At 39.5% G+C, this 25,599-nt stretch overlaps 1 long non-coding RNA gene across 1 annotated transcript in view; it reads right to left on the bottom strand.

The window, feature by feature from the left end:
- Window positions 1-799: 799 nt before the first annotated feature.
- Window positions 800-25,599, bottom strand: part of LOC128781466 (uncharacterized) — a 56,681-nt gene continuing 31,881 nt past the window's right edge. The window contains exons 2-3 of the long non-coding RNA XR_008427447.1: window positions 6,983-7,084; window positions 800-1,461 (exon numbers count right to left, since the gene is read on the bottom strand). This is a non-coding gene — a long non-coding RNA (uncharacterized lncRNA). The remainder of the gene's footprint in view (window positions 1,462-6,982; window positions 7,085-25,599) is intronic.

Consider the following 25,599-nt stretch of genomic DNA (forward strand, 5'->3'; position numbering starts at 1 on the left):
AGGCTACATGTCTTCTTGCCCCTTTGTCTGTTCAATCTACCTTGTAAACAAGCATCACCCGACTCGGGCTGTTTTCTTATGAGAATTCTGATGCAAGGATGCGGTTCCTCTCTGAACCTATCACCTGACTGCTTCCCTTACCTTCGTCACTTTTCAACACCTCTCTAAAGTTGACAGTATCCTACTTGCCAGGACCAGGGCATAAATGGCTGTGATTTACCTTTCTAACCTTTGAACCTTTACCCTTTCTTTGTCTCTCCCAGATTAATCTCTCCCCCACTCCCTCCGATTTCCCTCTTGTCCTGGGAATTGTGAGTTATTGCATTGTGCGTACATGGCATCTTGATTCTTCTTCGTTCTTTTCACTTAATTTTTTACTTTCAAAGTGGGCCCAGTATAGTGGATTTTGACAATAGCCCCAGGAATTACGGAGTAGAAGAAATTTATCCTATTTCTCAGTTGCATTAACTGAGATTCCAGTGTGCAACCCAGGTTTCTGAATCAGGTACCATGGCCCTTCAGATGCTTGAGCAAGGCCAGTCATTAGGAAAATGGCAAAAATGCCAGAGTCAAGGAACTGATTGATTTCTATTCCTGCTCAGCATTAAAGTATGAACCTACTTTAGTACTACAACACATTATCTCTCTGTGACGTAGTTTTCTCACCTGTACAGTGAGGTTAATGCAAACACCTACACCATGTAGGAAGAACTGTTGAGCTCATATACATAAAACATTCAGAACTGTGGCTGGCACACTCCGTGCTACCTATTATTATTATATCCAAGTAAAAATAAAATCACGTCTTCCTTCTCAACATATATTCATTTACTGGTATGTTTTATGTCTTTAGCTATGCTATTATTTAAGTCTCATAAATCACTAAACTTAATCACCCATAACTTACTCATTTACACTTCATCTACCAATAAGATTTGTTGTCTTTTCTTTAAAACAACTTAACATCCATCCCCTTCTCTGTACCCCCACTGCCACTGTGTCAAATTAATAAATTTACATTACTATTGCTTTGAGAAATGTGAAGCCTTATGGGAGAAGGCTTACGATTCAATGGATATTAAATGGTAGTTTCACCCATAGACACACCACATACACCACCCACATTCAGAACAGCACTCCCCTGGGAAGCAGGAGAAAGCTGGACTGTGCTCAGAATGATCCATAGTGTCCATTCTCATGAAATCTAGATTTATTCCAGTCCAGGAACCGTGATGAGGCTCATCAATCTGTTCCATTACGCCTTACTCCATCAATGTCAGAAGAAATGGCGTGTCCATCAGGAGTGGCTCAATTATGTGCTGGTAACAAAACCCCCAAATCTTGGAGCCTTCTAAAACAAGGTTTTATTTCTTATTTCTTCTAGAAATTCACCATGGGTTGGTCACAGGTTTAACTCCAGACTATTCTTTTAATTTTCTTTAATACGCACTGGAGGATATACTTTTATTGATTTTAGATCAAAAGAAGGGGGAAAGAGAGAGAGAGAGAGAGAGAGAAACATCAATGTGAGAGAGGAACATCGATCAGTTGACTCCCCTACGCACGTCCAGGCTATTCTTAGTTAGGTACCTGAGCTAAGAGAGGTTCCTCCACTGAGAAAGTTGCAGATCACGGTGGAAGGAGGAAAACGCACTGGAACAGCTTTCACTGGCAATTAAACAATCCAGCCCACAAGTAACACTGTTCCATGCCTGACTGTAACCCATTGGCCAGAACTTTCACAATATCCCAAGAAACGCCAAGAGGGTAGAAATGCCATATCCGCCCATGTTATCGAAAGCAGAGACATGAACATTAGCCACCCCCACCACATTATTTAAGTGGGAAAATCTTGGCCCTGGAATGAGACATATTTCATCAGGTCGTGTCCCAAAATGAGGTTTACGTATAAACCCTTTGGATGAATGATGTGCAAATAGACCAGGATGAGAAATAGTCTCATAAAACTCACTAAAGAATCAGGTGAAAAATTTCTAAAGTCAGATCCATTTGATTCTCAGGAGGTGTTCTTTATCAGTCCATAGTGTTTTCAAGCAACATGTCCAGGCAGCCGCATGGACGGCAAGTATGTGAGAACCATCGGTGTACCACTATCTCAGTTGTCCCTTCCACTGTGTGTGACCTAGAAATCCACACTGCTTACCTGTGGTGTGGTACCACTTCTCTGTTAGGCTAAAAGAGTTACAGGCCTGACTTTTTCTACAATTTGTAATTACATGTTATTATAAACAACTACTATTACAAAAATCCCTGTTGTATTTTTATCGACCCTTCCTCACTCTTCCTTCAGTTTGAGCAACAAACCCCTAAACATCTTCTTCCTGCTGGTCTCTCCTCCAGGCTTCCCTCAGTATTGCCTCTGGTGTTATCTTTCTAAAACACAGCTGTAGTCTTATAACCTCCAAGCTAAATAACTTTCCATAATTCCCCATAAGCTTGAGGAAATCTTAATAAATTGTCCACTCGTCTCTCTCTCTCCACCTTCATAGTTCTGCCACCCACATGTAAATTCTACAGACAGAGGAGACCTATTATTCAACTTTTTCTTTCTCTGGTCTGTGATCCTGCTATGTGCTTTTGGTGGGCAATAGTATAAAGTTATTGTTATTTTAAGTTTCTAAGGTTGGAGTAGTTTCATGGACCACAATAGTACCTGGGGAACAAAGCACAGAATCAACCAAATCTCATTACTAGATCCCCTCACTTATATATTGGGAATATTAGTAATGTCTATTTCATAAGACTTTGTAAAATTTAAATGCCGTATACAGGGTTGGCAAAAGTAGGTTTACAGTTGTGAGGCCATGAAACACAGTTAGTTTATTCTTGGATTATGACTATTAGCTATCGTATGATTTTACATATGAACAACTGTAAACCTACTTTTGCCCCACTCTGAATATGAGACAAGCTGGCTGCGGCCTGGCACATAAAAGGTGCTTTGCCAACGTTAGATACCTTTTCCTCTTCCGCATTTTCCATTGCCTCAGATTAGTATTTATCATACCCTGTCACCACTTTCTAAATTAAGAAGAGCTATTTTATAGAGTACATATTTGAGAGCAGAGGTTCTATGAAAACATCGGCAGAAACTTAAAGACTCTTTCCTCCACTTTATCTGTTTACTAAGGTTTTGACATGATCGACAGTATGTCATTAACTTTAAAAAGCCAGCGGTAAACAGTGAAACACCATAGACCTCATCAACGCCACGTACTAAGGGCAGATAAACTTGCTGAACTCGAGATTTGGCCTTTGTTTACCTATGATATTTTTGCCATAATCAGCAATGAGTTTTTTGTTGTGATAACATATAATTTCAAACAATTCACATAAAGAAGGCCATGTACTGAAGAGTGCTTGTATTCAATAATTTTAAACAATGCTAACTGAAAGCAGGCATTATGGAGGACTTTACAAGATAATGTACGAGTATGTTTCTATAAGCCTTTCCTCCTAGTGTAGTTTGGTTTTTACATAACCATTCTGCTTTAGCACTTTCATATAACCATTCCGCAATAGTCTTTGTTCTAACTAATCTATTCATTATACTTTTTCAATTACACGCCTTTTTTGTTCTTTATGTAATGCATAATTGTGAAGACTGAAATTCTTAATTTGTTTTTCCACAGCATGATTTGTTGATGGGTAAAAATACAGAAATAAAACAAGTGACATGGGTAAATTCAAGAGAATTTGATGATTGAATGTGGAGAGAGGTTTTGGAGTGAAAGAAGATGCTGATTCCCAGGATCTAATTGGCCAAATAATTTGATGTCTTTGTTTTCTTTTCTTTAATATATTTTTTAAAGATTTTACTTGTTTTTAGAGAGAGGGGTAGGGAGAGAGAAAGAGAGGGAGAGAAACATCAATGTGTGGTTGCTTCTCATGCGCCTCCAACTAGACATCTGGCCTACAAACCAGGCATGCGCCCTGACTGAGTATTGAACCAGTGACCCCTTGGTTTGCAGGCTGGCACTCAATCCACAGAGCTACACTAGCCGGGGCCAATATCTTTGTTCTCTGATGAAAGAACCGATGACTGGCCTTGTTAAGGAAAGTGTGAGTCTGTGATAACAAGTGCCAGTGTTTCAGAGGTGGGTTATGTTATAAAGACCTTGCTTTGCATACGGAATAAAGGGGAAATTTAGGAAGAAGATAATAAGAGAGTAATTTGAAACCAAAAATGTTTATTTTTAATTAACAGAGTTGATAATAATGAAATTTCAACAGCAAAAAGTCCAAGAGAGGCAGGGTCACCAATGCCGGAGAGAAACTGTCAGGGCTTTAGGGATGCTCATGTGAAGTTCTGCGGTCCAACAGCAGGACCGCTCCATTTCACATCCTGTGATGACCTCTGTGATACGGCAACTTGGCTCAGCTAGAGTCCCCAGTTATTCGACTAAACACTAACCTAGGTGTTGCTGTGCACAATCATGCAGAGATAAAGTTCCTAATCAGTTAACCCAATAAGTAAGGTATACAGATGCTCCTTGACTTACAATGGACTTACATCCTGAGAAACCCATCATAACTTGAAAATATGAACGTGCTCACAATATCCAAACAATGCTGGCAACACAGTACACTGCAGAGCATCAGTTCTTTACTTCGTGATTGTGCGCCTGTCTGGGAGCTGTGGCTGAGTGCCAGGACCCAGCATCAATGAGAGAGTATCATACAGAATATCATCGCTGGCCCGGGAAAAGATCAACATTCAGAGTACAGCTTCTATTGAGTGCCTATTGCTTTCATACCATCAAAAGTTGAAAATTTGTAGGTCAAACTATTATAAGCGAAGGACTATCTGTACTATCCTGGATAATATGAGTGGGCCTGAGTGAATCAGTTGGAAGGCCTTAAAATGAGACTGGTCCTTCTCCACGGCACAGAAGGAATTCTACCTGTCGACAACAGCTTTGGGCCATGGAGTTCCACCCTATTTGAAATCTTACTTTCTTGACTATGTCTGTGGACAACAGCTTTGGTTTGGCCGGGGGGACTCACTTGGTCAGATCGCACGCTCACATAAACCAATTCCTTGTCTTAAGTATATAAATATATACTATGTATTATATAATTATGTTGTATCTAATTATGTAATGCATATGATTTGCAGACACATGACACACATACATGATACATATCGTACCAGTTCTGCTTCTCTGGTTGCACCTGACTGACATATATTCCCTCGAGTTCCTTGGTCCCCTTCATTTCCATCTTACTCTCATGGTGAAACCGAAATTCTAGTTTAATCCGACACTCAATAAATGTTATGACTTCATAAATCTAGAGCCTAAAAGATACCTGATGAGAAAGCTACGTAATCGGTGAGAGGTAACAAATAATAAAACAACACAGCTATTGGAGACCTACATATACTTTGTAAGCACAACTCAATCATTAAGGTTCTCTTCATATTGGAGAACTTAAAGTTACCTAAAACCATATTTATGGAATATTATTATGGGTGATTGATTATAAGGCTTAAAAATGTTTAGAAAAAAACAAAATTAAAATATTTAGAATTCCCCAAATTATCTTTCAGACAAGCTACTAGGTCTCCCTGGGCAGTGGCACCTCTGCTTGATTTATTCTCCCCCTTCACAATCACAGAAATCCACCTATTGGGCTCCGAGGAATAGCTTATCTAGTGGCCTTCCTCAGTCACTATTTAGAAGGCGAAGTAACATAAAATAATATATACAAAGGATCTGCATTTCTCTTTAATGAGAGAAGTTTAATCAGTCTTAATCAAGATGCTAAAATCATTCATGTTAATGTATGAATAACTGATAATGGGATCAGCATAAATCCAAATAAACGAATCTCTAAAGAGAGAATTTCAGAAATCAGCAATTAAGTCAACGTGTGGATGGATGAATAATGTGCAAAAAATTTTGCGGGTAGCAGAATGCCTCTCCACCCAGGAAATAATTATTAAGTCCGGTGAAAGTGAAGGCAGATATAAAATGATGTGAGACATATATATTCAAAGCCCCAGGCCCCTTCTCTGTTGACAATCCTACTTTCTCTTTTTCTACCCTGACTTATGATGAATGGTGCTTCTTTAGTGCAACCAGGCTGTGCTGACAGTGTTATACTGCTCTCCTGGGATCCTGAAGCAGCAGCTTTTGAATGCCCCCACCTTGCTCCTCATCCTTCGCCCTCAGTTTCCGAAACTGAGTCAGTCTTTACTCACGGAGCTCAGCCACGGCCCTGGCTTGTGTCCTGGCTTCAAATAACCTAGAAACCCAAGAACTCTACAAGCATGTCCTGAATTACTTGCCAAGACAAAGCACTTACAGTAAAATCTAGCTTTATCTAAATGATGCACAAGATTAGCCTGTTAGGAATTAATCCTCTATTGCTTAAACTTTATAAAACTTGAGACAACCAGCAAGCCTTTAAGTAGCTCAATTATGATGCAGCAAAAATGTGGCTGAAGTAACTTTCTTCCTTCAACCACTTTGTTCATTTGCCTACTCATGTGCTCTATTTAAGCCAGATTTTGCTTAATCTGTTTAATTCTCCCCTCTTTGTTGAACTAAAAATATGTCAGACTAGGCCCAGTAATTAGTATTCATTATGCTAAAGATATTGAAATGAACAAATCCTGTATAGAATATTTATATATACTTCACAAATTCATGTGCAAAGAGATTTTATTCTGATAGAGAACATTCTTGACTGTTTCAACCATTAAAAACCCACTCAAATATATTAAACTTTTCCATGAAATTTACAAAAAAATGGAGACACCTCACCACTTCCGGTTGGTTTTGTCAGTTTCACAAGCAAATGCACTGAGTATTGACTCATGATGAGAAGAAGAGATTCTGCACTCGAGAGCCCCCAGAGCACTGTGCATGGAGTCGCAGAACCATCAGGCTGGGAGAGGGCAACCTGGGTTCCCATCTTTGTTCTGTTTGAGGGGGAGGGAAATCAGAGAGCTTACCTTGCTTCCAGTTTTCTCTTCTACAAGACGAGGAGGTTTGAGAAATTAAGCTATGGGATTCTTTCCAGGTCTAACATTTCATGACATATGATTGAAAATTCACTAAAATAGAAAGAAAGAAAAAAAACCATGCTGCAAAAACAGTGACTTATCCAGCATTTTCCACACTCATAAATTATGTTCAGGGAACACTCCGAATATTGAGATGGATGTACTTCTCAATGTATTTCGGGCTCCTAATCCTTCCCAGGGAAAATGACTGCTCCATCATACATTATGTACTCAAAGAGGGAGCAAATGAAGCCTCTAAAATTGTCTCTGTCACACATAATAGAAATAACTGATTCCCTAGATGATGAAATCTCCTCTCTAGTTATTAAAACACTGCTCGATGCTATTTTTGATCTTTCAAAGTAATTGACACCTTTAATGTTCTTTCTTTAAAATAAAATTATAATACAACCATGTTTTAAAATAGATCAAATTGCATTGATGAAAAAAAAGACAAAAGTTCAAAAAATTTTTTAAAAATGTACAACTTATTGAAACTACTAGGCAAAAATGGTGTGACTTGAATGAACTCAATGAGGAAGCCAAGCATAAATATATTCTTCTTTTAGTTCATCTCAAGCAAAACAAAAAATGCTTCAAAGGTAAAAGATAGCTTCAGGTTTCAGCTCCAACAGGTAAAGAGCTTGGAAATCATTACTCTCATCCTTCAAACAAGAAAAAAAAATCCGGAAAATAATTCACTTTCGTCAGACCCATCAAAGAAGTGAAGTCACAGGACAAAGCATGACCCTGAAAACTAGAAAGGCAAAAGCAGAGAATCTCGGCTGAAACAGAGAAATCATGGCCAAATTTCAGCTTAAGTACCTCAAAAAAGCCCGAGCCATAAACTGGTAGGAAAGCTTAGATGGGATTTCCACACATTGCTGGAGGTTGAATGCGTGGGATCAAGAGTGAAAACTCCAGGGAACCTAGTCTTCATGGAGACCCCACACTTTCATGCATGTGCTTCCAGGGGCACTGCCCCCGCCTCACAATAAAGAGTTGAGAACAATCTCCTGGCGTTTCTGGCAAAAGTAAAAGTTACTGGTGCAGGTGGACACAGGTAACCAGGTTCTTAGTGATCGCACACAATGAATTGAACCGAACACATAGAGTTTATAACAGAAAGAGAGAGAACAGATTTATTAAGCCATAGCACACTCCACAGAATATGGGAGTGGGGCAACTCTGAGCAGAGATTAACCCTCAGTGGCTGGAGGGATTCTATTCTTATAGGTTGGATATGTCCTGGCTAGTTTCGACGGGCTTTTATTGTGCATGTACAAGTCGTTACATTACTTTTAAGCTACTGCACATGCGGTCTCCCATGATTTTCTTTGAGTGGCCACCGGGGGAGGGAGTCCCACAATGCTGATTTATTGCAACGCAATCATAATGAAGCAGGGGTCATGTAGCATCTTCTGCTCAGGTGCAGTCATCAGTCACCATGATTCAGCGCTTTTCCAGAAAGCTGGGACAACCGGTCTTAGAACAGGGTCTCTGTCCTGTATGGATGTCCTTTGTCTGAGCCAGGGGGCGACTCTGGAGATTTTCTCACTCCTGAGGAACCAGTCTTAGAACAGGGTTTCTGCTCTGTATCCATGTCCTTTGTCTTAGTCCTGGGGCACCACCAGAGTCTCCTCCCTCCTAACTACTTCCTGCCTCTTTGCCACTTTGAAATTTGCAGAGAGCATTTTCTGTAACAAAGGTCTACTCTCCAAGAGAAAAATCTTCACCAGATCCTTATCTGAAGTGTGTGTGTGGCGGGGGCGGGGGGGGCGGCGGGGGGAAGCGATTATCCAGCTCCAGTGGCCAAGAGTCTTTCCATCTCACTTAGGGTATTAAAGAAAGCTGAAACCCACCTGTGAAGCTCACAGTCCAGGGACACAGCTCTACTAGAAGATTGAGATTTGAATATAAGATTATAGAATAAATTCCACCTGTTTTATGTTAAAAACACATCAACAGGACTGAATAGATAAAAGTGGACCACAGCTGAAAGAGCTGCAAAACACAGATTTTATGTAAGGAGCTATTAGGGGAACCCAAAACAACAGAGGAGACAGAAACAAGGACACTACAGGAACCTGAAGCTTCCAGAGGCAACAGTTCCAGCAAACATTAAACATGGCAACAAGTAGCCTATCACACCTATTTACCTCATTTTCTATTACCCAGTACATTAATACTTCTAACTCCAAATGTGCTAGTGGTTCCCCACACTAACCAATTCTCTGACACCAACCAGGTTTCAGTTCTGACACTATCTACCTGGAGTTTGCACCTGATTCCCCAAGTTAGGGGCTCGGTTTCACAAGGCCCTCCCCACTTCAGATGCCAATCACAAGTTCAGGTTGTTACGAGTACTTCTGACCAACCGGTTATAAATCCGAGTCCCCTCAACCCCTTCCTTGGATTTGATAACTTGCTAGAATGGCTCAGGGAGACGCATTTACTGATTTATTATACAAGAATACAACTCAGGAACACCCAGATGGAAGAGATTCACAGGGCGAGGTATGGAGGCAGAGGCAAAGAGCTTCCATGCTCTCTCCAGGTAGGCCACTTTCCAGTCCCTTGTAGTCACCATCCCAGAAGCTCTTCAAACCCCATAGTTTTATGGAGGCTTCATCACCTTGGCATGATCTTCTGCCCCCTGCCCCTTCCTTGAAGACGAAGACTAAGATTGAAAGTTCAAAGCATCTGAAGTTAGCGTGGTCTTTCTGGTACCTAGCCCCCATCCTGAAACAATCCAAGAGCTCAACAGTTTCCTCATTAGAACAAAAGGCTCTCCTATCACTCAGGAAGTTCCAAGGGACATAGGAGCTCTGAGTCAGGAACTGGGGTCAAAGGCAAATATTAGGGGGGGAAATCAATACTCTTAGCATTTTCATTGCTTAGGAAGTTACAGAGGTTTTAGGTGGTTTGGCCAGGGCCGGGAGCCAAGATGAGGACCAATTATGTATTTATTATAAGTCACAATATCAAAATCAAGTTGAATTTTTGACAAAAAATGTTAAAAGGCAAAAAAAACTCAAAAAAAAACCCCAAGACCCCAGTCTGAAGAAATAAAGCAAGCTTTAGAACTAGAATCAGACATTACACAGATTTTGGAATTATCATATAGGGATATATAATCACTATGATTAATATACTAAGAACTTTAATGGAAAAAAAGTATACAATATGCAAGAATAGATGGGTGACATACTAGCGAAATGAAAACACTATAAAACACTCACAAAGAAATGCTAGCAATCAAAAACACTGTAACAAATTAAGAAGACCTTTGATGGGTTCATCTACAAACTAGACACAATCAAAGCAGGAATCAAAGATCTTGAAGATATGTCAATAGAAAATTCCCACACTAAACTGTAAAGAGAAATGAGTTATTTAAATCAGCAACGAAAACAAGCACCTCACCAGAACACACAGGAAATGTAGGGCAGCCCCGGCTGTGTGGCTCAGTTGTGTGGAGAGTCGCCCCGCCCACCGTAAAGGCTGCAAGTTTGATTCCCAGTCAGGGCGCACACTTAGGTTGTGGGTTTGATACCCGGTCAGGAGGAAACAAATTGATGTTTCTTTCTCACATCAATGTTTCTCTTTCTCTCTCTCTCTCTCTCTCTCTCTCTCTCTCTCGCTCTAAGATCAGCGAACATATCCTCAGGTGAGGATTAAAAAAATTTATTTTTAAACTGTGGGGCAATATCAAAAGATGTAACATATGCCTAATTGGAATATCAGAAGAAGAAGAAAAGAAACAAAAAAGATGTATTTGAAATAATAATAATAGTCAACATTTTCCAAAATGAGTGACAGACACCCAAATATAAATCCAGGAGGCTCAGAAACACCTAGCAGAAAAGACACAGAGAATTCCACTTATAGGCATATTATATTAAAATGGCAAGAAAAAGAAAAGCCTTAGAGCGTTGTGCAGTTCTCAGAAAAGTTTGGTAAATACGATGGTGACCTTGAGCCAAAGTCACCTGTCACAGGAGTCCCATGTCTTCCAGGAACAGGTTGCCTTTGTATCCCTGTCACGCTCAGTCTTTGGCTAAGAGCAGACCATGAAATGAGTGGCTTCCAGGTGACACAGGGATGAATTCCCAGACAAAGCAGCTGAGGTGACGGGTCAGTTACGTTCCCTGAAGCTAGAAACCTGGGAGGCCTGTTATCATGGCTGCCATACTCTGTCACAGTTGAAGTGTTAAACTGACTAAGAACGTACAATTCTAAAAATGTGGATAAATTATTCCTCGCAACATGCAAAGGAAAAAGATCACCAAACGAGAGAAAGCTATCTGCACCACACAGCTTCCGCCATACGTCTACCTACTGAGAGGCGAGTGCACCCACGCGTCCCGTGAGGGACATGTAACACCCACCATAGACCATAGTCTTCTCAGACACACACGTACCATTTACAAACACTGGCCATGTGTTAGTCCATAAATTAATCCACGGCACATTTGAAAGGACATATTATACAGATCACATTCTCTGGCGCCAGTACAAGTCAATTGGTAGTTAATAACTAGAGGATAAAATTTAAGAAGAATAGTTAAAACTTAAAGGCTCCTAAAGAACTCATGGGACAAAGAAGAAATTGTAAAGGAAACAAAGGCGAAGGTGTGAAGAAAACCAGGAAGTCTGTCACCAGAGAGTAGACGGGCTCTCCTCAAGCTCAGATAACTGAGATTCCCTACCTCCTGCTTTCGTTTTGCAGGCCCCAGCGTCCCCCGTTCTGCAGGGTCCCCGAGGACAGGCGGAGCCCATGTGTGAGAGTAGGGACAGGTGCACCTTCCCTGAGCAGATCGCACAGGACCTAGGTGTGGTGGACAAATCACTCTCTCTAGGATTCAAACCCCTACAACGCCTGGGGTCAAATCCTAACACCACGGCCCATATTTGGTGAATGAGGACAAATGATTAGAACGCATTGGGTCTCAACTTCCTCATTTGTAAATGGATTAATAACAGCTGTATCACTGCAATGCTGTTAGGCCAAAATTAGGGCCTTTCTGTGATAAGCAATATTAAGGAAACAATACTTGGTTTATTTAACGTATGATTTTCTTTCCCCACATTTGAATTCTCACTATTTGTCTATCAGGCTAGGTCCTTATTGACGTGTTCAGCTCAGCCTTGTACTGCAAGCTCATCTCAAGTTTAAAAAAGCTCTTGAGATTAGCTTGGTGACCCAGCCAACATTCATGCCCTAATTTCTCCTAATTCTCACTTAGCTGCGGGAGAAAGGTCTCAGCTTCATTATCTCTACCATCAAAAGATGTGGTTGTACAACGATAGAAATCGGAAACATAAACACTGAACAGATGGATGAACAAATGCTTTCTAAAAGTGTATTTGTAAGTGGGAACTGTGAGTGGATGTCATTAAGACTTTTCTCTCCACCTGACTGAAATTCAATTTTGAAGGTTCATACTCTTTGATCAAAACCCTCTTTAGTTCTTTCATACTTGGATAGCATAGGCAAATAGAATATATTGAGTGGTTTTCAAAGAGGAAATTCATTTTTTATGAACAGGTTGCTTGATATCAGCTCTCAAAAGTGCCTGAAGTTAGTGAAAACGCAGAGTGAGCCCCATTCTCTCAGCAACAGGACCTTATACAAATTCCTTTTTATTTGATTCTATGAGATTCCCGTGTGCACTGGGCTCTTAAGTACACTGGTTTAGATCAGAGTTTCTCGACCATGACGCTGTTGATGTTTGGGCCAGATAATTCTTTGCTGTGGGGAGGGGGCCTATGCATGGTAGGATGTTTAACAGCATCCCTGGCCCCTAACCTAGATGCCAGTAGCAGCCCTCCCCGTGACCCCCTTGTGACAGCCAAAAAATGTTTCCAGATGTTGCCAAATATCCCACGGAGGGCGACACTGACAGCTAAGGAGCACTTGTTTAGATTGATCCTCACCACGAGAGACATGCCACCTTCCTCAGAAGTTAAAGAGAAGTGAATGATGTACCATTAGCTCTGAAATCTGCCTACTGTTGAAATTGACGAGTGTTTAAGTTGTTACCTAAGCCTCGTCAGGAAACTCCCAGTCTAAACTGGCAAGTCCACCCTCTTCTGCTCAATTATCACAATGGGAATACTTAGTCTCTGACAGGAAGGCCCTGACTACGGATTGTACCGGTTCTGCACACTGCGTGCATGTATGTGACTGCGTGTGACACAGATGAAGGTTTGCATATCGTAATTTATATTCCTGAGCTCTGTACTACTGAGTTTTATTATGTCATCTGTCAAAAAATGGTCTAAAATTTCCCACTCTGATTATGTTCCTAAAAATAATTTCACGCAATGTTGTTCAACCCATCAGTAATCCAGAAAATTACAATGTTTTGCCTTGTGTACTACGTAATCCGAAAATAGTATTATGATATAATGGTATTTTTACATTTTGTTCACATACCTCTCCTTATACCTTCAATTTTTACCTTACTATTACACCCTGTTTTCGGTCTGTTTATAATGCTCAAGATATAATTCAATTTTTTGACCCACTAAGAGCCTGCCATTTAATAAGAAAGATTTACTTACTTACATGTGTTAGAATAGATACATTTTGCTTTACTTTGGTCATCTTTTTCCATTCAAGGAGTTTCTGAATTCTGACTGTTTTAGTGGGGAATTGATATACTTTCCTCTTATCATCTCTGTTTCAGAAGTTATAGTTTCTGTTTTTAATTCTACTAATAGTTATTCAAATCTTTCAATCAGTGTCTATCATTTTTTTCATTAGTTTAATTATCAGTTAATGAATTCTATTAAGCTTTGCATTACATATTTTGATTTTATAATGTTAGGTGCATATGGATTCAAAATTATAATGTATTTGTGGTGATTTTTTTCTTTTATGAATAAATGTCTCTCTCATGCTTAAAAATTCTTTCTACCTTAAAGACTTTGTCTCTATAGTTTTTGATTAGAAATGTTTTAACTGCTTGTCACTTCCAATTACTTTTCAGTATTTTTCCTTTAATTTTATGTGTATTAAGAAGTTGACTGTTTCAAAATTTACAATCTACGAGTCTTTAGCCTGTAATGGGAGAGTTTTATCCAGCTATATTTACTGCAAGTAGTTGTCCCTCCAAAAAGCTCTCCTCCCTTTGTCCAAGCCCTTTGCAATGTGAACGTGTGCCTTTTCCCATAAACAGAGAGAGAGAATCTATTTCCATACCCTTTCCTCTTGGTGGGTTTTGTGACTTTCTGCGCCCAACAGAATGCAGCGGGAGTGTTGGTGGGCCAGTTCAAAGCCTCAGTGGGCTTCAGTAGGCACGGCATGTTTTCACTCAATCTCCTGGAAATCTGACTCTGCCACCCGGCCAGAAGAGTCACCTGCCAGCCCTCCGCTTACTGCAGATGCGTGAACTGCACTGGCCCACCTGCAGCATCAGGAGCCCAATAATTGGTGTACTTTTTAAAAAATTTTATTATTTATTTTTAGAGAGAGGGAAAGGGAGGGAGAAAGAGAGGGAGAGAGACATCAATGTGTGATTGCCTCTTGTGCGCCCTCTACTGGGGACCTGGCCTGCAATCCTGGCATATGCCCTGGACTGGGAGTCGAACCGGCGACTCTTTGGTTCTCAGGCTGGCACTCAATCCACTAATAATTGGTGGTATTTTTAAGCCACTATTCTGAGGAAATGTTACACAACAATATCTACTTAACACACTGACATATTTGTAATGACTGATACAATGATATTTAAGGTTTTCTATCTGGCATTCTTTTATCTTTATCTTTATTTTTTTACTTCTTTTTCTCCTTCTATTTAATCGCTTTATTTTGTTTTACTTCTCTCATTTTCCTCTAGTGGTTTTGAAGTTGCAAATTGTATCTGTGTTATTCTTGTTACATTTACACTTTTAAAGTTCATTTATGATTTTTAAGTTCAAACCTAAAATTCCAAGTTATTCACACTTATTGTCCTTCCAAGCAACATAAGAACTTGATGCACTTTAACTGTGACCACTTCTCTTTTCACCATTTCTTCATCTTTTAGTTTCCTTTTCTTTGTAAAGGACCCCAGTTTAGTCATCCTGGCCATCATCATCATTAGCAGCAGTGGCAGCAGTCCAACGTTCTTTATATTTACCAGCGTGGTGACGGAGTTACTTGTTCTGTATTCTCCTATCGTGCTCCTTCCTTCTGAGCTCTATTTCTGAAACGAAAGGACACCTTACAGCAGCTCCTGTAGGGAGGCTCACAGGATGTTGCCCAGCCGTTGTAACGGGAGGAGAGAAATGGAAAATTCTATGTAAGTTCAACTTTCCACATAGCCAGAATTCCAATCCTAATGATTTTTTCCAATTTATCATCCATAAATAGCTCAGCATGGACCTCTAAAAAGTAAGGCCTCCTTCCGCTGTTGTTACTGTAACCTCAATTCTATGATCACACCCAGACTCAATGGTAAGTCCTTAATGCCATCAACTACCCAGTACTTAGGCAGTTGTAATTGTCTCACAAATGTCATTACCTTTTAGCTATTTTGAAAATCGGGATCCAAGTAGGATTCTGATATTGCAATTTGTTGCTCTTTTATATCTCTAAATATAAGTTTTCCACTTTTCCTAACACTTTGCCCTTGCAATTTATATTTGTGGAAAACACCATATAAATTAGTCATCAGTTTTATTTTTTAGCTTCCTTATGAATTTTCGCTTTTTTCCTGTTTTCAAAAAGAATTTACACAGGAATCACTGAAGGCTACGATCCAGCAACCACTGTTAAATTCAAAGCCTCCTTTTTGTAACACTATAGATTTGTCTACTTTTTAAAAGTAACACATGGTCAGGTTTTAAATCACTTAAACTGTTTCATTTTTAAATAAGCTTAGACAATACAGAAAGGTTGCAAAAATAGTGCAGAGTTCCCATGTATTCTTCACCCAGTTTCTCTAATGTTGTCACTATACATAGCCATAGTACGGTTATTAAAATCAGAAAAGGTATCATTGAAACAATTCTGTTAGCGAGACATCAAACCTTATGTGATTTTCACCAGTTTTCCACTAATATCACTTTCATGATCTTATCTAGGCTTAACAATGTTGTTATTTCCCTTTAGTATCCTTCAATTTATTGTTGTTGTTTTTTTAATAGGAAATGTCATTGTTTTCTTATGCCACTTACATTTTTTAGCATAAATAAAAATAAATAGATAAATAAAAAATAAATTTAGCATGTAACATTACGGAAGTTTAAGATGTATAGCACTTTTTATGATACATTTATTAATGCGAGAGCTGACGTGGCAATATCACATTACACAACTATGGTACAATATTATTTTCTATATTCATTGCACTGGGCATTGGATCTCTCTGGCTTATTTACTACAAGTTTGTGCCCTTAAACACCATCACTTTTATCCACCCTCATTTTCTGAGATCCATTTTACTCTCTTTTTTGCAGATTTAACTTTTCTAGATGCCACACTAAGTGATATCCACCAGTACTTGTCTGTCTCTGACTGAGTCTTCTCTTAGCATAACGAGCTCAAGGCCCATCCATGCAGTTGCAGGCAGGAGGAGACCCTTCTTTCACATGCCGAATGGGATCCCACTGCATATACACACATCCTCTTACCCCTTTACCCGTGGGTGGGCATGTGGGTCGCTCCCATGGCTTCACTGCTGTGAACAAAGCTGCGATAAACACGGGAGCACATGTGCCTGACCCAAACCCTGTCCTCATTTCCTTTGGACACACACCCAAGCATGGACTTGCTGGATCATATGCATCTATCTGTAATTTCTTGAGGACCCTCCATATCGTTTTCCTTACTATTGGGACCAATTTATGTTCCCACCAACAAAGTACAAGGATTCCCTTTTCACCACATCCTCAGCAACACCTGTTGTCTTTTGTCTTCTTGATGACATCCATTCTAACAAGTGTGAATATTAAGGAAAGTTTCTATGTGATAGTGTTGCAGAACAAAAGTATAAGTCATTCTTAATCATTTCTAATATTCTGGATAAAGGTAGAGTGATTCTTCCTAAATTTTATCAGCCAAGCATTTTACCTGCCTAATTCTAGATGTGAATCTTTTCACTAATTTTTCTAGTGCTTGATGAACCCTTTCATGCCAACATATTTTTATTCAATGGAGAAATTTTTTCAATTCTATTTGTGAATAATTTCGTGATTCTTGTGTGTGAGCCTCTTTTTCAGTAACCATTTTCCTACAGGTTGGATTTCTGCTATCACAGCTGCCAATTTCCATCATTAAGTCTCTCTGTCCTTTTTTTTCTGTGTTCTGTAAAAATCCCCCAATTTTGGCTTGCATGTCATTCATTCACTTTAAACTGATGTTCATTTAATTCTCTTTTAAGTTAAACTCAAGTTTAGAATAAAGCTCTTGCATTTTCCATTTTAAATAGTTTCCTCTATATTTAGCTCCATTTGCATTACAGACTAATCGGTCCCTGTAAAACTTTGTCTACTGCATGATGATTACACACTGGCTTAACATCTACTAACTTACATGATTGTCTCTGTAAGTGCAAAACGAGGATGTTTCGATTGTCCGCATTTTGCACAACAGCAGTCTGAGAAGCAGTGGGTAGGTAACTTGCTCAGAGTAACCCTGCTTGGGAGCACGAACTCGAGGGACACACTGAGTCAGTCCCACGTCAGAGACTGATCTCAGTATAATAACACTAAATTTCCAGACACTCTAAAATTCTCTCCTGGCTCTTAGAGTTTATCATTCTAGGTAAAATGCCCATGTCTTTAGAATCATGAGTCATGCCCAGTGTTCTGTTGTATTTTTTTAGATACATGTGGAATTTTAATACTTCACTGAGGACTTTTTCAGGCTTAATATTTGCAACACAGAGAAGGCATTCTCCGCCACTGGCTCCGTTCCCTGTCGGCTGGTTCCGAATGTACAGCACGTTTCTAGAACTAAAGAACACAGCGATTCATAGGACACATAACATGCCACTGTTTGGCTGTGTGAAGCTGAGGGGCCTTCTTCTACCCTCTTTTTTGTTTTTCTGCCACTCTAATGCAACAAGAAAAAATATGAAACACTGTAATCTCCCATGCACGCTACTTTGTATCTGGTTCCTGGAGATGGGCCGTCTCCCAACAAATGAGGAAGGCACACAGGAGGGGAGGGGAGGACAGAACGCTGCTGTTCTCTCAGCTTCCTGATCCACGCCAACCCTAAATTATAAACAAAGACAAGTCTGGAAGTATCTTCCCTATATTTTCATGTGAAGACAATTTAATACCAACTGGTTTTTTCCCTCAACATTCTAAACTTATGTTGACAATCTGTCTTCGTTTTTGCCACATTTGTTTTCATCAGTTCTGTGCCATCGGACTTTCAGAAATACTATAGCAAACATTATATGCCAGACACGAGTTAAAAATGCAATTTTATGACATTGCTCCACTTGTAAAATACAGGTTAGGAGAAGAAAAAGAAAGGTAGATGACAGTAGGCAGATGAAAGTAACCTCCATTTATATGTGAGCATACACTTTGGGTGCCTATGCTATGACTCTATACGTAGGAAATGAAAATGGATATGCAGATAAATAATATATATTTATGAAAATGAGCAGATGCACTTTTCTTTTTTCACAAATTGTTATCTTCCCATTGCTGGTCTCATTTGCAATGTATTTCTTTATATGGATGCTTTAAAAACAACTGCAGAGAAGCAGTCGAACCTCAAGGAACGAGAAGGCTGTAAATAAATTATTCTAGCTCTGAAGTTAGATAGGAAAGAGAAAGGTCATGTCAATTTTGAGGCAAGTTGAAATTAAAGCCTTAAAAACACTGTCTGTTGCAGGAAACGAAAAAGCAGCAGGACTACATTAAAGACTTAAAACAAGATATACCTTATAAAGGTCTGAATATTTCAAACAAACTGAAAATATTAGTGATGCATCAAGAAGTTATATACAGTCGGGATTTGATTTAATAAAGGCAATGATAGGGCGACAGGCACTACGGCAACAATTCCAAGGTGGAGAGCGGACCACCCTGCCCCTTACAGATGAGAACCTCAATCACATGGGAAGCATTTTTCCACCATGTACATTCACCGCCCCTTCCCACATCACCCCGCTCTTGCACAAAGTGCTGGTGGTTCCCGCCGAGCAGTGTGACGGCGACCCTTGGTGCCTCACCACAAGCCTCCTCCATCTCCCTCACTCTGGTGTCACCCTTCCAGTTTACAATGTCTCACCTGCTGTGCCCAATCTGTTACAATTTACATCATTTTTAAAACTTGGGACATTAAAATTTTTTTCTAGAAGTTTTGTTTATTTGAATCTAAGCTCTGTTAATTTAGTTAATAGTATGATATAAAAGTTAATTTCCTAGTTTTCATCATTGTACTCTGGTTATGCAAGATGTTAACCGTAGGGGAAGCCGGGTGAGGCAGGGATATGCAGGGACTCTAACTATACTTGCGACTTTTCTGTAAGTCTAAAGTTGGTTCAAAGTAAGAAGTATTTTTAATAGAGCAATATATCAAACTGGATAGCAATTTGGCACACATGATTAATGTTCTTTTAAAAGTGATAAAAATGTACTGACCCAAAGAAGACAGCGGGTGCTCAGTAGAAGTGTGAAATTCTTATTAATAACTCAATCCCATATGCAGGAGCCGTGCCTGGAGTGGAGGCCTATCATGTGATTTAGGAGCCTGAGCAAGCCTCAGCTAGTCACACACACAGTCTGCGCACAGGCGCGCTCGCACACGCATTCGTGCACACACACGGGTCCAGAGAGGACGGCAAGGTCCTTTTTAAAAGCTTCCACTTCGGGCATCAAATGACGGCTGTGGCTCTGGGACCCGCCGGGGCATCTGGGCCTCCACTCAGCTCATGAGGAGCGCCCCGCCGGCTCTGCAGACACTCAAGGCCCGGGCAAGGCTGACTTCTCCCGCCTCCTGCCACTCCGTGGGCCCTCGGAGAGAGAACCGGCTCATTTCTCTTAATCAGGAGCAGCGCCTTTCAAAAGAGCCTGACGGCACCAATTGATGAACTAAGTCAAGAGGGAGAAGCTAATCATGAAGGATGTGCCGGGTGCCTGTGTGTGCTATTTATAGAAACCTCAGCAGACAGGGAGAATACATTAGCATTATTCAGCTAAATCTACCCTGTGAGTCTTAATTCCTCTTAGTAGCAAATTCTCCCTAACTGCTCTTTATATTACGTTACAACCATCCATGCTGTATTTCTTTTACTTAAAATTGTTCCTTGAAAGAGGATTCCTTTTTCCTCCTCTAAAAAGCGTTGGTCTAGATTTCCACAGCGAGTCACGGGAGGAGGAGGAACTTCACACAAACGACACGGCGATAGAAGTCAAAGGTTCAGGGGAGTGTGTACCCGTTCCTCAGCAACGGGATCTCGTTACTTTTGCAACAATGTTACCTTGCAAAGGGCTGTCACAGAACACACTTGAACCACAGCCATTTGAAAAGGTAGATGCACAAAGGGAGATGGAGACTAAAAACATTAAGTCCATTATTTCAGGCCACATAAAGATTAAGTCTAAAAACTGTTAACGATAAAACCCAGACCCACCTTGTCTTGAATTATAGCAAATTAGTGGTGCCTTTCAATTCTCACTTCGTAAGACCTACGGCACAAAGCATTCTTGATTTAATCAGATATCCATCCTGTGCTTAAATTTCCATAATGATCGAATGAATTAATTAGAACAGTTTGTTTGCCTGGATCAGGGTGTGCACTGTGATTGGTGGACATGTTTCCAATGTCTTTTTGAAGCTATGGTTTCTTCTTCCATATTTTGTCTCCGTTTTTATTGTCGATGTATTTATTGAAGAAACCAGCTTGATGTCCTATAAAATGTACCAAGGTCAGCATTCTGCTTATTGCACAGCGGTGATGTTATGTAAAACCTTACTACTAAAGTGGTGCTTGGAGTTAGAATTTTCATTACAAGTGGATTTGAATATTTTTCGGAAGTGCTTCATTGGCGGTATCGTGTATTTTCATTAGGAGATTTTAGCACTTCTTTTGCCAGGATCCCTTGTCCACTATGGATTGCTAAATGTTGATACACTAATTCTGTTATTCTCTCTTCATTTATTAGCTGGATCACTTGTAAGGAGGTCCAGGACCCACTACCCTGAAATATGGCACCTTAGCACACTGAATATGGAGTACTGGCTTACTTGAGTTTAAGAGAAAGTGCCCAGTAGGAGGGTCACTCTGACCTCCTCCCCTCTCCCCCTTCTCTCCTGAAACAGGCCATAAATTCTGCATGTGAGAAGCGCCATCCCTAAAGAGGAAAGGAGCATCCTCGTCACTGAAGGCAAAGGGATGCCCAGAGGAATCCTAACAAACAGAACTTGCTTACGTTTTCCCCAGTTTTCTACACTGACCTCGTATGCTCTAACCCACCTTATTTCTACAGGTCTGCCCTCTCTTTTCACACCTAGCAAAAAAAAAAACCCACTCAGATCTGTTTCTCTGGGTCTTCATTTCCTTATGAAGGCTCCCGTGTGACGTAAAAGTTAACATTAAGTTAGTATGCATGTAAGAAATACAAAATGGATTCACAGTGACACGGTCGACTATGAACCAGAAGTAAAAAGATTCTCTTAACCACATGAATGCATCCCATACTCCCATCCTAGTGTGTGTGCTGTCCTGGTATGCAGATCGGGAAATGTGTGTGTGTGCCTGCTTACACGTATGTGTCTACATGTATTAAAATTTTCATACTGATATTTTCAACTCAAATTCAGAACTATAGCATTTTTTATTTAACTTCAGAGATTCACAGCTATCTTTTCTTGAGAATGTCAATCCCTATTTGCAACAAAGCAACTTTCATTATTCATTTTCTTTATTGAGTAACACATGCATACGGGTCTCAGAATAGCAATCCAACCTCAACACTGGCCATTGATTACTAAAAACAATTTATCTGCAGGTCTATTTTCCTACGGATTGAAGGGGTTCAGAATATTCCACTGTGCCATAAAAAATTATTTCTGAGCTGAAGGCATTTCAGGAATAAGCTTTTTTCTTGAACTCCCTTAACTGCCTAAAAGCGGATCTTCCCAAAAGAACTCAGTTGCTATAAGTGCTTTCCCTGGGAGCAAGCAGACACTGGAAACTACGAGTCAACACCTCACCCAACCAGACATTGTCACAAAGTATCATGTAGCTGATCTATTCTTCTAAGGGCCCACTTAGCTTTTCTTAAAAGTTACTTGTTTTCCCATAAATGACTTTTCTTCCCCTGCCCTTCCTCTATTAAGAAGTCATTTCATTTCCCATAAACACCCTTCTCTTTTCCTTCCCCTGTTAAGACAGTATGTAGGCCCCGAATTCTAACCACCTGGTTGAGTCACATTTTTGTAAACTCCCATATACAAGAGTTAATTTTTTTCTTTTGTCTTACTAATCTTTTATAAATTTAATTCACAGGTGAGAAATTGATGAGAAATTGTATCTCAGTGCAGTTTTCATTTGCGTTTCTTTTATTGAAAGTGAAATTAAACACCTTTTTATATAGTTCAGAGCCATTTGTAGTCCTTTGCGTGTATACAAATTATCTTTATATAACTCTAGCCCATGTTTCTTCAAGACTGTACATATTTTTATCTTTAATTTTGAAGCTCTACTTTTCAGTTGGTTGGCTACTCAGTTTAATATTTTTTATATTAAAAACAGTGTTTTGTGTAATTTGATGACAAAGATTCCCTGCTTGGCCAGGTTCCTCTGAACTTTTCAACTAGGCCTACTTTTGTGGTTCCTCTCTGCATTATCCAACTTTAGCAAAATCCTGCTAACTCATTTTAACCAGAACCCCCACTTTCATATCTGCTCACCCTTGATATTTACTATCAAATAGGGCTCCTCACCCTCCACCATCACCCAGGTGAAGTCTGATCACTCTGGCCTGCCTTCAGCAGGAATCCAGGTAAGCCAAAGTCCCCTTACTCCTGATGTTTTCTCTTAGTAATTTTCTTTTTCTTTTTCTTTCTTTATTTTTTATTGTTGTTCAGTTACAATTGTCTGCATTTTCTCCCCATCCCTCCACCCCATCCCAGCCAATCCCACCTCCCTCCCCCACGTCTACCCTCCCCCTTGATTTTGTCCTTGTGTCCTTTATAGTAGCTCCTGTAAACCCCTCTCCCCACTATCCCCTCCCCACTCCCCTCTGGCTATTGTTAGATTGTTCTTAATTTCAATGTCTCTGGTTATATTTTGTTTGCTTTTTTCTTTTGTTGATTATGTTCCAGTTAAAGGTGAGATCTCTTAGTAATTTTCTATCCATGGACCTCAACTCTACTCCTGGGCGATAAATTCTCACTGGCGCATGCTGTATTCAAAGTTGGCTCCAGTCTCTCCCCTGTACTGCAAGCCACCTACTGCCGTGACCCCCTGCAACAGGTCTGCCTCACCACCTTACCAAGGTCATGAGTACTTTCTTCTTTAACAGTCACAGAGATTCTTCTCATCTTGTCTTTTTTCCTTGCTTCTGCTACTTTCTGTCATGCAAAATTTTAATTTACTTTTGTGTAATCAAGTTTACCAATCTTTTCACCTAATGCTTCTGAATTTTGAGTCAATTAAGGAAGTGATAATATTTGTTTTTCAATATTGTTACTCAGTTACTCTAACAACACTAGTTAAAAAATCCATCATTTTGCCCACAAATGCTGCCTTTGATTTATACAAAATTTCCATAGGCCACGTGATCGATGTCTGGATATTCTGTTCTGCTCATTTACCCATGAGTCAAAGTTTTAGTATTGCACAAACTCAGATTTTACAAAATAGTTTAATACCTAATAGAACAATACTTCATACCCTGCTCATTTTTCTTTTTCAGGATTCTCTGGGTTTTCTTGTTGACTTTATGTATCAAATGAATTTTACAGTCAAACTGTCTAACTCCAATAATGAAAACAAAAGTCTGACGATATTTTTTGCATCACATTTCTAAGTCAAAATATAGAGAACAAACACATTGTGACACTGAATTTTCCTATTAAGGTAATGCTTTTTCTTCCTACATATTCAAGTTTAATTTTAGGATATACGTAAGTACTTTATAGTTTTCATTAGGGTTTAAAATTTGTTATTAAATTTAACTTCTCATAAATTGTGTTTCTAGCCATTTTATTATCTAAGTGATTTTTGTTTGCTTGTATATATTTGAAAATTTGATATGTTAATTTAAAAATCTGTTATTTTTTAAGATTATATTGATTTATTTTTAGACAGAGGGGAAGGGAAGGAGAAAGAGAGGAGAGAAACATCAATGTGTGGTTGCCTCTCATGTGCTCCCTACTGGGGACCTGGCCCAAAACCCAGGTGTGTGCCCTGACTGGGAATCAAACCAGTGACCCTTTGGTTCACAGGCCAGCACTCAATCCACTGAGCAACACCAGCCAGGGTTAAAAATCTGTTATTTTAAATTGTCTTATGTTTTAGTAGTCTATTTTAGTGCTTAATTTAATTAAATTGGTCCTTACTTTAAAAAATAAGTTTTAAATATTCCTTCTATTACTATATTTTGGAATAGTTTAAAAAACAATGAAATTATCTGATTTTTAGAATTCCACTGTGAATCTAGTTAGACTTAAAACAGAATGAGAGGTCCAAGACAGACATCCATGAATCCATTGTGAATTGATTTTCAGTAAGATGCTACGGAAATTCAATGTGGAAAGAATGGTATTTTCAGCTAATGGTACTTGGGTACTGGACGTCACATGCCACAGAATGAATCTGGATCCCTACCTCATAACATACATAAAAATTAACTAAAAATGGAGAACATACCAAAATGTAATTCCCAAAACTATAAAACTTTTAGAAGACAGAGTAGGAAAAATATTTATAAATCATATATCTGATAAGGGTCTTGTATCCTGAATATAGAAAGAAATTTTACAACTCAATAATAAGAGACAACCCAACTAAAGAATGAGCCACAGATCCAACCAGACATTCATCCGAAGAAGATGAGCAAACGGAGCAAAGAAGATGCTACATCTTTATCATCAATCAGGGAAGTACAAATCAAAACCACAATGAAACAATGCTTCATCCCCCCGGGATGGTGGGCTTGGCGAGGTTATGGAGAAATCAGAACCCTCACACCCTGCTGGTGTAAAATGATATAGGCACTGTGGAAAATAATCTGGAAGTTTCTCAAAGAGTTCAGCAGGATTACCCTTTGACAAGGTAATTTCACTAGAAGTGGACACCCAAGAGGACTGAAAACCTATGCCCACACAAGAGCTTGCACACAATGTTCATAGCAGCATTATTCACAATAGTCAACAGACAAAAATAATCCAGCGTAAAGCGACTGAAGAATATATAAGCGAAATGTGTCATAAACATACAAGGGAATATTCCTCATTCACAAAAAGGAATAAAGTACTGACACATGCTCCAACATGAAAAAACCAGTAAAACACTATGCTAAGTGAAAAAAGGCAGTCACAAATCAACATAAATGATATGATTCCATTCACATGAAACGTCCAGAATAGGGAAAATTAGAGC

Source organism: Desmodus rotundus, chromosome 8 (assembly GCF_022682495.2).
Source record: "Desmodus rotundus isolate HL8 chromosome 8, HLdesRot8A.1, whole genome shotgun sequence".
Lineage (NCBI taxonomy): Eukaryota > Metazoa > Chordata > Mammalia > Chiroptera > Phyllostomidae > Desmodus > Desmodus rotundus.